At 45.5% G+C, this 14,246-nt stretch overlaps 1 protein-coding gene across 6 annotated transcripts in view; it reads right to left on the reverse strand.

Annotated features, from left to right (window-relative positions):
• The window catches only part of casz1 (castor zinc finger 1), a 153,158-nt gene that overhangs the window by 80,724 nt on the left and 58,188 nt on the right, over positions 1-14,246 (reverse strand). For 4 of the 6 annotated variants that reach the window (XM_035522415.1, XM_035522418.1, XM_035522419.1 and 1 more), the window contains one exon: positions 5,301-5,350. The gene's annotated coding sequence lies outside the window, so the exon portion shown is untranslated. Of the gene's footprint in view, positions 1-5,300; positions 5,351-8,005; positions 8,031-13,068; positions 13,317-14,246 lie in introns of those variants that run through there. The other 2 variants (XM_035522417.1, XM_035522421.1) reach the window with 2 other exon arrangements.

The following is a 14,246-nucleotide window of genomic DNA, read 5'->3' on the forward strand; positions in this document are numbered from 1 at the left end:
ATATCTTTGAATGTCTAACCTGGACCCATCAAAGCATGACACTGTATCCCTCCTTACAATAATTATTGATCATAGGCCAGCCCAGTCTGCACATAAGGGTCCCTTTCAATTGATTTTCTACATCTGGCTGGAAAAAGAAAAAGAATAATATATATATATATATATATATATATATATACACATACACACATACACACACACACATACATACATACATACATACATACACACACACACACACACACACACACACACACAAACACACAAACACACAAAAGAGAGAGCTCATATGAATTGCTTTCATTCATCTAAGCAACCAGACAATAATTTCATGTTACCGGGGAAACATAATAACACAGCCTCTGTGTTGCTCGACAATCAATTAATTTTATGCTTTGCACTGTTGTTTACCCTCCCATTAAAACCTGGAAAGTCAGTTTGCCGCTCTTTTTTCCACCATCTATGCTTTACTTTTTACGCTTTTCAGGATTTTGTTAAATAAAACCTGAATTACAAAAGCCAGTGATGGGGAACGAGGAGCCAGGTGTCTGCGCGCTGACTGCGCAGGCCCACAGGGCCCTTCCTGAAGAGGCGGACACTTCAGTAAGTCACTTCCCACTACCAGTGCGGGCCGTGGATGTGTAGAACGGCTCACCAGATCCATCATGTTTTTCTCTCTGGTGCAGGACTTCGCGTACGAAGAGCAGCTTTTGTTTAAACAGCATCTCCACGATGCGACTGGAGCCCTATGTGACACGGTTATCGAAATCTGCATGTGACTGAAAAGCAAAACGCAATAAAAGAAGGTTTTGCAGAAACTTGTGTAACTTGTCTATGTTTGGGTTTCCTAAGCAGTGGAGATATGGGAAAGCAGACTGGCTTGTCTCCCTTAAACCCCGGCGGGCCGGCCCAAAGAGGGTAAACAGATTAAATTACGTGGTCCAATGAGTGCCATGTAAGTAGCAGGCTAATCTTGCCTATAGGGCCCCTGCCTCCTGACCCCAGCGCCTTCGGACTACGACAGAGTAGAAAAACCCCGCGGGTGCTGTTTCAGGTGGGCGGGTGGCCCGACCATCCGCCCACACCCACACAAATGCACATTAGCATATCAATGCACTCATTCGCTGGCTCTGATTCAGTTAAGAATGCTCCGCCCCAGCACTGCAGACCTGTCAATCTCCCAACTCCACGAGCACGCGGCCATCCCCTCTGCTAACGTGGTCACTGAACAGCTTTATTTTATTAATAATAAGACACGACTAAAACAAAATACCTCAAAAGCTCCACCTAGTATCTGATTGGTAAAGCTACTCTCCTGGCTGTTTAGTCACAACATCCATTCATCAAAATGTTGTACTTTTATAAATGAACAAGCAAAGCAATGAAAATACACCACGAACATTCAAAAGTTCCGCATCTAAAGCTAATCTGACGTTAAATCCAAGAGTCTAACTGTCATAGATTATTTTGCTATGCAAGAGTAGCACGATCTTCAGGAAGAGGCTATTCACAAGACCTGGTGACCCTGAACACGCAGCCCTGACTCGCACGTTAAATGCTCTCCAAACTGCTCAGGGACCTCTATTTGGAGGACAGAAAGACCTAACACCTTAAACTGTTGTCCAAGTTTCTTGAAGCCTGCCAGTCCAAGGAAGCCTTTTGACTGGAAATAATAAGACGCTCCATCTTTCAAAGATGTACTTTTCCTAAAGCATTGTTGATTGCCCTGTGTCCATTACTTGGAGGGATTATGATAATATTCCACATTGTGCTCGGCGTGATGCACGGGAAATTCAATACTCAAAAGGTTAATGCAATCAATTAGGATGACAAAGGAGTAAAGTAAAACGCTCCTGCTTGCAGAGAGAAGCAGAGGGAAAGGGGGGGCGGAGGTACTGAAAGCTTGAATGGATCTGCTGAGAGAAAAGAGGCACTCAAAATCAGAGAGAAAGGGGGAAAAAATGTCATCTATTCTATATATACTCTTCAAAGTCACGCAGCCGTCGGACAAAACACACAGAACCAGAGGTGAGGAGAGGAGAGAGAGAGTGAGTGAGGGACCAAATATGCATCCTTAATGGTGAACTGCAGAGAGAGACACGTTTCTGTTTTGATGGGAAACAGATACTCAAATGCCACATAAAATGGTCATGTGAAAAGAGGGTCTGTATAAAGCCTCATAACACAAGTCTGACCAGTTTTTCTTTTTCTCCCTCTTTTTACAGGTATATTTTTTTTTTTGCTTCAATATTTCAGTTTACTGCGCACACAGCTATCACAGTGCGAATATTAACAATAATAAAACTGGTGGAATTAAAAAGACAATCCCTTCTCTTCAGGGGCGAGACAATAGCCTTTATTATTTAGATACATGCTACATTGCTGCACAACACAAAGGATTCCCATCATTGCAGATAAATGGATAAAGTTAGATAGCAGTATTGAGCCGTAGAACTATTGTGATAATCCATATTACCTTTTCAGTCCCTGGCTCAGTCTATCAGAGAGAGACAGCGATAATTACATCTTAGCAACCGTCTGTTGTGATAAAAAGCACAGAAAGGCACTCTAATGTTGCTCTATTGAGAGTCTCCTCTGCAATACCTAATTTCCCACCAACTAGAACAGGATTGTGCAAGTGGAGAGTGCTGACATACACCCAATCCAGACAGGAGAAGGCTGAGACCACACCTGTCTCCAACACGGCCAGGTGTGGCACAAGAGTGCTCTCATGCTAATGCTTGTGGCTAATATTTTTTGTGATGGGGGGGGGGGGGGGGGGGGGGGGGGGGATATCATCAGAATTTTTTTTAAAGATGATCCCATGATCCTATGAAAACATATCGCTTTTCAAAGTCAGAGCCTCATTAATTCCGATTCTAAGAGAAGTGCTTTGACCGATTTAGCTGTTAACATGAACGGCAGGTCATTGTTGTTGGGAACACTAAATAATGAGACTGCTACCAAAATCCTTTCAGCACTGATACAACACACGTCCACAATGACACCCTAAAGCAGAACAGGGCTGTGTGGCAGTCCAGTCAATGCACAGAAAATCAGTTCTGACGCTTTCTGCGAGCTGGACCTAGATCCTTTCACCAGGAAAACAGGCTGAAACACCTAGTTAGCACATGGTGACGGGCAGGGCTCTTCCATTGTGAGGACCGAGAATTCCACTTTTCACGAGCGCAACCGCCGTAATTTGATCTACATCACATGTCTCTGTCACGGCACCTGGCAGGGCCAGCAGCAAGACAAAGATCCCGATGGGGCTTTGAAGTCTGCAAAGGCCCCATGAAAAGGCAAGGGGACACCGTCTCCAGCGTCCCGCCGGCTCGGGGACCCTCGCTCAAAAGAAAAGCAAGCGTTTTGCTCTCGCGCGCCGTGCTTAGCTCCTGCCGAACACCGGCTCGAAGGACGAGGCGGGGGGCTGGGGGGTGTCTTTCAGGACGTGGCGGCCATGATGGATGGTCTCGCAGGAAAGTCTATTCACATGGAGATGTTACATCATAAATATTTACACACGGGCCATCGCTCCCATGTAGCCTCTGCTTGTTCTGACACACTGGAAAAAAAAAAATTCAAAGGCCAAAAAACAGAAAGAAAAAGGAAAAAAAAAAGCTAAAAGAAAAAATAGGAGCTGAGCAAACAAAGCAGCGGATGAGAGAGTTTTATTCTAAGCTTGCAAAAACTTTTAATAAAAAAACGAAATATAATAACAGAATACGGTTCCCTTTATTGGGACAATAGACAGACAAATTAACGCCTGGTCATGATTTACAATGATGACATATTGAGAAACAGGAAATAAGCTCTTTTATGGGATTTAATTGATGGTTTAGGATGTGTCTATATAATTACTAAAGAAGTAAGGAAGTTATCAATTCTAAAATGTGCCACGAGATGTCTGCGCTGCATCTGACCTTCTGGTCTCTTTTTTGTTTCTTCTCTTTTTTTTGAGCATTTGAGCGAGGGAGTTGTCTGCTTTTTTTGTTGTTGTTGTTGTTTTAAAAACAGCCCGACCAATTCTTCACAGCTAGTGCAATTAAAAGCTTCCAACTCCCCACAGAAGCCCTCAACCAATGAAAACAAATTTGGCAGTTTAATTTTCTTCCCACTGTTTGAGAGGGAATCCATTCTGGGAGGCTCCCGCTCTGTAGCCGCCCGTCCCCGGGAAGCTTTGTGGAAAAAGGAGAAAGGCATGCAGGCCCCATGTTGGAGCCAGTTGGGCTTTCTGATTAGCCGAATTAAATATATCAAAACCCAATTAAGCTAACTATACTCCAGCCATTCAGGTTGCAGCGAGGGGAGAATTGGGTCAGGTTGCACAAACTGCCTAGCTTGGCACGCTCTCTTTAGCGAAGGCAAACAGGGACTCCTAAAGCGTCCTGTTTATTAGGCCAAGAAACATCACTTCAGCCAGACAGAGGCCAAAAGCAGGGGGAGTCCCCATAAGACGCCTAGGGTCGCTCCAGCCATGCAAGGGCAGCGAACGCGAGTGTCATCAGCTGATGTTTAGAAGTGCTTTGGCCATGACCAGTGCCAGGGGTGCACATGCTCCTCTGAGCTGCCCGACGTTGGCAGCACACAAGACTGGCACCGAGGCTCACACGGGCCCTGTGAGTCATGAGTCGTGGTCAGCCCATCCCTGCACCTCTCCTGGACTCCCAGACTCCCATTAAGACATGCGACAGTACGGGGCACCACTCCCCACCCTGATCTTTCCTGACCAGTGAGCCAGCAGCGTAGCTCCGCCCAGAGACCAGTGGCAGCAGCGTAGATGCGCCCAGAGAACAGTGGAAGCAGCATCCGCTTCAGTGGAATTGTTATCTGATCCCCATCACGTGCAACTCAAACAGAACACATCTGGGTCTTTGATCTTATTCAACAAGCAAGATATTTCACTACTTAAGGCAGATTTTTTTTAAAGACAAGCCTGAGCTCTTCTTACAAAGCTGTCCATTCTTTACACTACACACTTGGACTGTATGTCGTTGTATGCAGAGGATCGCGGTGCTATGCACAGCGCCTAGACAAACACAGCTCACTCGGAGCCCACATGGAGAGGAAAGGGAAGCATTCTAGCACCACCCCGCAAGTTAATCAGGCAGAAGAGAGGAAAAAAATGTTGTGAAACTAATAAGTAATTTGTCAATTTTTACAGCCCTGGCCGCATTGATCCGGGCATGGTGAGCGAGGACACTTGATTTTCCTGTGGGGGGATGTGAGAGGTGAAGAGGTGGACAGGATATGAGGGGTGAGGGAGGACAGTCATTACTCAGAGGTCCTGTTTGTCCTACCTTGTTCTCTCTCTGACAGCGCAAGTAACTCCTTCACAGGCTTACTTCATCTGCAAAACACAGAGAGAAGAGCAAGAACAAAAAGACATATTAGTTACAAGGCAAACATCTATTCATAGGTGACCACATAAAACACACTATTAACCCCACATATGGGCCCACGTTCAGCAGGCAATGGCCAAACAGCAACGAAGGTGCAGCGATTTGAGTGTCCCTCAGCAAAGAAGCCATAAAGCAGCCAAGCGAGGTAAGGTGTGTGTGTGGGGGGGGGGGGGGGTCTTGGGGTGTTGGGGGCTGTACGTGCGGGACTCTCCAGTAACTCCTACTGCGACCCTCCGCAGGCTCGCACCCCACCCCAGACCCTGAGAGCAGGTGCGCCATCCGCTTAACCAGTTTTGCAAAATATTTTGCTGCAGCTCGCCGATGATAATTTACTTAGAATCAGTAATCCTAAAATCTGATTGAGGGGAGGGTTTTATTAGCCGCTATGACCTTGGGCGGCATGCATTAGCCGAGGCCAGTGCGACACTCATATTACACCAGGCAGTAAAGCCAAGTCAACTGTGACCACTTTCTTCTGATTTCTCCGTAAGCAAACATCCATGCCAGGACGTCTGGTGATATATACGAGCACTTGGAAAGAGCAGGGCACAACTGAGCATGCTCTGGAGAGGAGAGCGACCCCACGATGGAGGCATGCAAGCCCTTGCCATCAGAGCTGTTCGTTTTCCTGCGTTTCGGATGTGTTCATATTCAGTCAGGTTCAGTCTTATCTCTTCTACACATCACTTCACTACGTGGTCTAAGGTGCATAGTTGTTGTTTTGTTTGTTTGTTTAAAATATATGATCTAATGACATGTTTAAATGCCTAAAAATATCAGCTTTTCTTTCATGGAGCTCCTCTCTGCCTGTCTTAGGAAAGGGTCATATAAGCACACCATGCCATCGTGTGACTAAATGGCTTTTTTTAAATGCAGATGTTTTGTTTTTTTGTTTTTTTAACCAGTATGTAGAAATGCCTTCCTTATTGAACAGCCCTGTCTTCTGGGTATTCCTGAGCTCAGAGAAGTATTATTCTGACCCCCTGCCTCTCCTTTTCTCACCTCCCATTACATGCACTTGAATGAGTGTGACAGCTCACAAAGTTTCCTAACCTTGAGAGCACAAGCGATTGAAAAAAAAAAAAGCAATAATAATTCGAACCTTCTCTCCCTACTTATTTTATATCTCCCCTCAGCAACCTAACTTCTACTCAGCAACAGTGCAGTTATTAATTCATGAGGCACTAATTAGTTCTTTGTTTAATTTTGTGTTAAACAGACTGACCGGAATGATAACGACTCGCGCTGTAACGCTTTGGTCCCATGCTGCTCCTGTTTGCTACAACAAGGGAGCATCGTGAGACTTAGCGGGATGAACCCAATTCCCTTCTAAGTTGCACTTCATTAAGTCAAAATGTGACAAGGAGCTTAGAGGAAGAACTGGCAGATCTGATCACACATAACAATGCAGGCCCAGTAAGTTTGGGGCGAGCCATGCATTCCAGCATGTGCTGCTAATTTTCTATTTTTAAGCCTTGGGGGCTGTCTTCCATTTTGCTTTAATTGTTTTTGTTGGGGGCTGCAGTGTCCTCTTTCTAAATTGCAGCCACTCTGGAGTCCCCTGATCAAACCACCACGCAACATCTCCGCCGCAACGTAAACAACCGACCTGCCCCTTCACGTGACGCCGCGCGGGCGGAATGTGCTGGCAAATAGGTGAATTTAATAATACGCTCGGCGCACGCCTGTGAGCACGCCACAAAGATGTGTTGAGCGTGAAAACAGACTCAGTAGAACTGTTACGTTTTTTGGCTTTCTAACTGGAGGAACCAGCTGGGCAGCAGGAGAGGTGACAAACAAAAGGCCATCAAAAATAGCGAGGAATGCGAGAGCGTTTGCAGCCACCTCATATTTCTCATACTTCCCCAAAGTAACAAGAACACACACATAATTGGGAGGCTAACGAAATGCATATCTGAGATTTATGGTCATCGGTTGGGTGCTTTTGCCAAGTTTTCAGTCATGAGAAAGTGTGGCATTTCTCATTCTCACAAATATTTCAAGTGCATAGCAGACACACCTATAACGCGTTTGCTCAGGTTTCATTTTGATAGAGTTTCACTGAAAGCTGAAATCCCATATATGTATAGTATAACCAGTAGGCATTGTTTTGCAACTATTGGGCATTTGTAAAATTAAAATGTCTTCATATCAGAAAAGCCCTTTCTCAAGTTAAGCAACGCCTGAAGGCTCGATGAGATATTTACCCTCTCGAGGATCTCCCCATCAGTTAAAGATATGATAAAAAAAAAAGGTCGGTAATTACAGTGTATAATAGGAAAGATTGGCATTTTCAAAATCATTTTCATGTGGATGGAAATGACATTGCTCTGACTATTCGGTATTCACTGGTGCAGATAAATAAACAAGGCGTGGAGAGAGAGAGAGAGAGAGAGAGAGAGAGAGAGAGAGAGAGAGAGAGAGAGAGAGAGAGGAAAAACACATGAACAGAGAGCGCGGAGTACAATGGCAAGCAGGTCAGTAATTAGAAAGTCTGTTTGCACAGTAATAATTTTAATATATTCATCAGGAAACAGGGCATGCCTTGCATGATAAAATGCCATCAAGGAAGATACCCCAACCCTCCCTTAACCTTTACTCACAGACTGGCAGCAGATTGTGGAGGATCTGAAAGACAAACCAGCTCACCAATTATTGACACGTACGGCTGGACTCCCTTTGGCAAGGAAATTAAGCAGTGGACTGCAGACATGAAAAACTGACATTTAGAGGCTAGCCTTCCATTCCTGGCAGGGAAGGTTTATTGGTTATTATTATTATTATTATTCCTTATTGGTTAGGCTTATTGGTTAAGTAACTCAATCAAGAGCACACTGTAGCTTTTAATGAAGCCAGAGGGGCATTGTGGCACTGCTACACTGGAAGGAAGGCAGAGAAATGAACACACCGAGTCTTTTCATCACTAAAAAACACAATAATCCGTCATTTCCATGGCGCGGAGTGCCGAACGGCGCCATTAACCTTCTTTGATATTGTGGTGATGCAATGGAAATGATTGCAAATTGTTTAACGGAGCCGCGACACTCGAGGCACTTTGGCCCTTATCAATCCAATCCCAAAACAGAGGAGAATACATGACTGCAGGAAGAACGGGAGTTGGGGTAAAAAGGGTCCGCATCCGTTCTTGCACACTTGAGATGCGCAACTGAAACGAGTTCAGCTAGGAACTGTACCACAAGGACAAGCAAGGTAGGTTGTGAGAAAGCAGATATATCGGTGAACTGCACAGAACAGGACCTCCCAGTGATTAAATAAACGTTTAAATGAACTTCATTGTCAAACACCAACATTATGACACATACTGTTCAGACTGGGCCAGCAACTATAGAGCCTAAAATAGGAACCCATTCAAACAAGGATGCACTATATTTTGGGATAGCAACCCTCTCGCTGGATGTATGGTGAATCCACTGTTACCATGCCCTGACTGTTTTGTTTTGTTTTGTGTTTTTTTTAACTGACACAAAATTAGAAACTGTGTTTCCACAGTCCACAGAGACCATCAATAACGACATGCTCGTGATGACACAGTACAGGAGCTGTGGAGGTGCCCGGCCTTCCACCTTTTTTTACACGCTGCGTGTTCCCCTCTGGGCCTCCATTCAACCACCATGGCACAATGAAAAATCGAACATTTACTTAATAGCGCTTCTTAGGCCGAGCCTGACAGAGCAGGGTAGGCCTCCTTTTTTGCTCTCACTGAGTGCTATTCTCCACTGTCTGCTGGAGAGGCCCGGCCCAGGATCAGGGCAGCTACCTCCATGCCCCTGTGTTGCCCTCCCACCCCAAATTTTTGTTGTCCGTCTCTTTGAAACGCCGTGCTCACGTGGGGGGGCGAAGAATGGGGCGCGACGCACAACAAGCGCCGGCTCCATGGAAACCACCATTTTCCCCCCAAAATATTCCTTTTGGCCCCTTTGAGGACCTGTCACTAATGCGAAGCAAGCATCACACGACCCTGGGCCCGGGCGTGACAAAACCGCTTTTCTGCCTTATGCTTGATTGATGAAAAAACTTTTGAGCAAAACCATGTTACGAGACAAAAAAAAAGTGACACATGGAATAAAGGACTGTGGGTGAGGCAAGATCACACCGTTTCCCTGGTAATAACAGAGAGAGTGGGGGGGGGGGGGGAGTGAGCGTGAAAATGAGCCACAATAGCGATTAAGATGATTAGAGAAAAGGGGAAAATTCAGGAAGGACTTCTTATGACATCCAACAGCACCAATCTGGAAATCCCATAAAATCCAAACTTTACTCATGATTATAGGTGGTAAAGGACCCGTTTCCGAGATCTTAAGGAAACACTGAACAGGCTAATAACCTTTGATTGCATGGCGGTGGTATATTTTTAGGATCCTTTTTAAAAAAGACCATTATTTCACCCAGTTATTGAACTTCCTGTTAACCAGATGGGTCCTGACAGGCATGTTTGATTAGCGTTGTTACCATAACCACCCAGCCTTCTTATGATGCATGATCTCTGGCTAACAGCTCCTGGTGCCTGTGTGTATGTAATCTCCACTAATCCCCAGTCTAGTATCCTGTATGATTATTAATGCTTTTTGCATTATGTTTCCTCTGCGCTGCTGTGCAAACCACTCGTGTTACTCATGTATGAAAAGTGATCAATATGCTACATAGTGCAAATTTCAGCCGTCTTGTTGATCTAAGTGACAGGCCATTTAAAAGAGGAGCAAGGCAGATGTAGCAGGCCAGATCTGCACAGGACAGACGCTCATCATTTATTCATCTCTAAAAACAAGTCAATACAAACAGTTCATTGTCAGGCGTGGCCTTCAGCTGACCATTCACCGCGTCTTCCAGCTCGGGGAGAGATCCTCGAGGCCTGGGCGAAATTACCCAACGACCGCGAGAAGGCGCGAGGGCTTCGGCAGAGAGGACGGAAACAGGAAGACACCCAACAGCCCTCGCCCTCGCTGATCTTCGTTCATATTTCAGCCGTACGCAGGATGCGACACGGACAGAGTGGATGTCGGATTCTATTCTTCTTTACTCCCTTCTTCCTGTTCTGGGAGGAAAAGGGCATATTTACCGCACGTACAGGCGTGGTTGCTCTCCGACAACGCACGCCTCAGCAGGAGAAAATCAGTATTCTGGAGCTGGCCAATCGCAGCTCAAAAAGGCCCAAGCAAATCCCCACGGCGGAGGTGTCAGACGCAAAATGACGAAAATCTGCTCCTTGACAGGGAGTCATTTATATTTTAGCTTCGTTCCATTATCTTAACGAATCCATCATCAGCCAATGCAATATTAACAGCAGAAAATCAACTCATTAGATCCAGGGGGATTTAATCAAGATTGCAATCATGTATGCGGTTCCTGGAGAGTTTGATTTTTTTTTTCTTTTTAGTCCTTTCCACATAATTGGCGCATCTCAGATCTTAATAAATTATTCTCTCTCTCAGATTGATGCCTTTCCCCCTCCCTCTCACGACAGGCTCTGTCTGCCTCTGACTATAATATTTACCATAAACATTATTATGTCATGGGCACACAGTTTAAAATGGCCTTTAGCTAACTCAGAGAGCTAATTGGCTTTTCTATTTCTATCTCGTTTTCTCGTTAATTGTGCAGTGATATTGCCAAATCTCCAAAAGATTGTGTGGAAGTGTTTTGGTGGAGCAATGCCACCCCACCTTTTAAAACCTTTTATGCTGCTTTTTTTCAACTTACTTTTGAATTTTTACTTCAGTTTTACTATTTAGTTGCTTTTCTAGTTTTGAAAGTGACAAAAATGAAACTTAACAGTGGCTAAAGCTGTTTAAAAAAGCATTTCTTTGACAAAACATAAAAAGGTATTAAAATGACTTATAAAAATTGAGCTTACAAAGACCGACAAACAGATGGTGTGCTTCAGTGGCATAAAGTAGCTTTAGATGGTCCACTGTAGAGATATTGGGGAAGGTCAGTGCGTTCTCCATTTGAACAATTTTGGCACAGGTTCGCTTGCAAATATTGATCATTTAGCAAAGGCGCAACTGAAGAAGTAGGACAGAGAAAACTCTCGGACATGACTAAAGTCTTTGCTTCAAAAGGACCAAGAGTTTTTAAGGCATGCTGACACTGAACAGCACACTAACCAGCAACTTCAGTTTCTAACACCCTGACAATTCCTATGACAAATACTCTAAACATCAGGCACAATGCAGACGCAGGTTAAATAGAGCCCTCTGACATGCCCAGGCCTGGCTGGTTGCCACGGCTACACAAAGGCAACAGACAAAATGTGTGCTGTTAACAAAAGTCAGAGAAGAGCAAATGAAAGCACTTTCAAACCCTTCTAACTAACTGGGATGAGCCAAAAACATCTTCAGACACCCTCTTAAGATAAATGTACAGTAACTGTAATGTTGCTGTTGTTTGCAAGGATGGTTATTTTCTTTTGATTCAGTAACACCTTTCTGCCTCTACTCCTCTCCATGGTATTTGTGTGTGTGTGTGTGTGTGTGTGTAGCGAAGTGCTCTCTCTTGCCATAGTGCTTCCCCTGCCATCTGGATTAACTTGCAACATGTCTGACAAGATCCCAAAGTATAAAAAAACCAGGGAGAGAACCATCTAATCTGCCTATGGAACAAAGCCCTTTTGAACAAGGTCTACCCTGACCTTGTCACTGCCGGTTAAACTTCCTGTCTATTTAGCGTTATAAAGCCTGGCTCAGGCCTCTCACACTTCCCTCCCTGGCCCGTCCCTGCGTCTGGCTTCCTGCAGCGAGCAGCATCAAAAGATCGCCTAATCCCCGTGTCGCTCCGACACGGCTGGCCCTAAATCCGCCTCCTCGGTAAACCAATCTCAGTGTTTTTTATCTTGATTTATTAGATTATCAGCCCTTGCTTGGCTAGGCCTGACTCGCTGCAACACACACTCACGCTAATCGTAACGGACAAGCATCAGGCCAGTTCAAGGGACCTGGGCTAGTGCCGAGCGCTGGTAGTGAGGGCAGCCCCTCACACAGCCACGCCCAGCCTGCGGGGGGAACATGGCTACTTCTGGCCCCACCCTCCTCTTCATTAGTAATGAAATTCTAAACATTAAATTAATAAACGCTAATTGCTTACAAAAAGCATAATCTAAAGCGACTTGGATTTTCTAAATCTATTAAGAAGATATTTTTAACCACATCCATTCAAAAGGGCCAAGAAACACACTTATTTGAAAAAAATAATACAGAGCCACATTATTAATATGCATACATCTCATTAATTATTCAATTAATTAATCACTGGTGCCACTGTTCATTTATCAGGCCATACACATTTAAATAAATTTGCAAAATTGCAACATCCAATAAGGAGCGTTAGTGTAATAGGTAATCAGGTTTAAATGCCTCATCCCTGTTGGCCTTGTTTAAAAATAAATTCTAAAGCTAAGCCACTTCTCTTGGCTTCTCCTGGCTAGGAACTAAATATAGCTTATAACACAGGAGAGAAAAGCGCGAGGGTGATGCACCTGTTTCGCTACAGTTCCATGTACTGGTACAGTAATCTTTCAGGGAGGAAAACCGTGTTACTATCATCATATTCCCGACGCCATATTTCACACAAAACTGTTTTAGCAGCTGCAGTGAGATGACTGAATGGGTCCATCTGACACACGAGCTCTGTACTTGTACATGCTCTCCACCTTTCAGCAGTGTTCCTCTGTCCAGCAGGGCCGCCAACGGTGGCTTTCGGTCCAGCGCGTGCGGGAGCAGCAGCGGAAAAGACAGCCCACGGAACCGCGGCACGTTCCCACTGGATCAGCGAGCAGGCAGGTGTACAGGAGCACGTCTATGTCAGCTGTTTATAAACCGTCAGAGCTGGGGGCTGCACTTTTTAAAGCTATCGACGAGTCGATTTAAAAGTCTCTGGAGACGACGTGAGTTTATGTGTGACAGAGAGAGCAAGAAGGGGAGACAGAGTGGCTCGGTCATGTGCTCAGAGTGTGTGAGTGGAGGCGTGTGTGAGAGAGTGAGTTTGTGAGTGTTTGTGCAGGGATGGCGGCAGTGGTAGGTGTAGTTGCGGGTGGGGCAGATGGGGGGGTGAATCAGCAGCTTCTGCCCCCTGTACGCACTGCTGTGGCCCTGAGCGGGAGCAGCCGCACTACCGGACGGCCCCGTGGGAGATGGGCAGCACTTCTCGCTCGGCCTGCACCATGCTACACGGGTTCGACAGGTATATGGGAGCGTTTGTCCTGGTGAGCACCTGTGTGACCGTACGTCTCACGTACAATATCACATCACCAGTGCTGTTCACTGCTGATGGAAGCCGCTTGCTAGGATGTTATCATTAGCCAAAAGACCCCTGAAGCATACTTGGGGGGGGGGGGAGAAAAAACAGTCCAGGACCAAGCAATCGCAGCACAGTGCTGGATTTCGAAACTATTGCTTTACTGCAAATTGGCATAAAGTGGTTGTAGGTAGACCACAGCATGGGCACTGCCAAGGGAGGTTTCTCCTTCACTGACAATCAGTGCGTACCACATGTGCTTGGCAAAGTCTATTTATTCCCAAAGTGAGACCCTATCAGCTTTGTGAGCAAATCCATATCTGTCCTGCGTGCTGTCTTCCCGCCTGCCTTCTTTAACGTAAGTGGCAGATATTTCGCCTGCCTATCGGTTTACCTTATACGTGCTGGTATATGCAGGAAAGGAGCCCATGTAGGGTCACTGTCTCTCCTTCGCAGGGGCCCCTGAATCAACATTGGCTTGTGCAGGGCTGTTTGTCTCTGCAGACTTTTCCCTCTCTCTCTCTCTATCTCTCTCTCTCTCTCTCTCTCGAAAATATGGAACGCTCTTCAAATCGGAATGTAACCCTGTGTGCT

Source organism: Electrophorus electricus, chromosome 24 (genome assembly GCF_013358815.1).
Source record: "Electrophorus electricus isolate fEleEle1 chromosome 24, fEleEle1.pri, whole genome shotgun sequence".
NCBI classification, from domain to species: Eukaryota; Metazoa; Chordata; class Actinopteri; order Gymnotiformes; family Gymnotidae; genus Electrophorus; species Electrophorus electricus.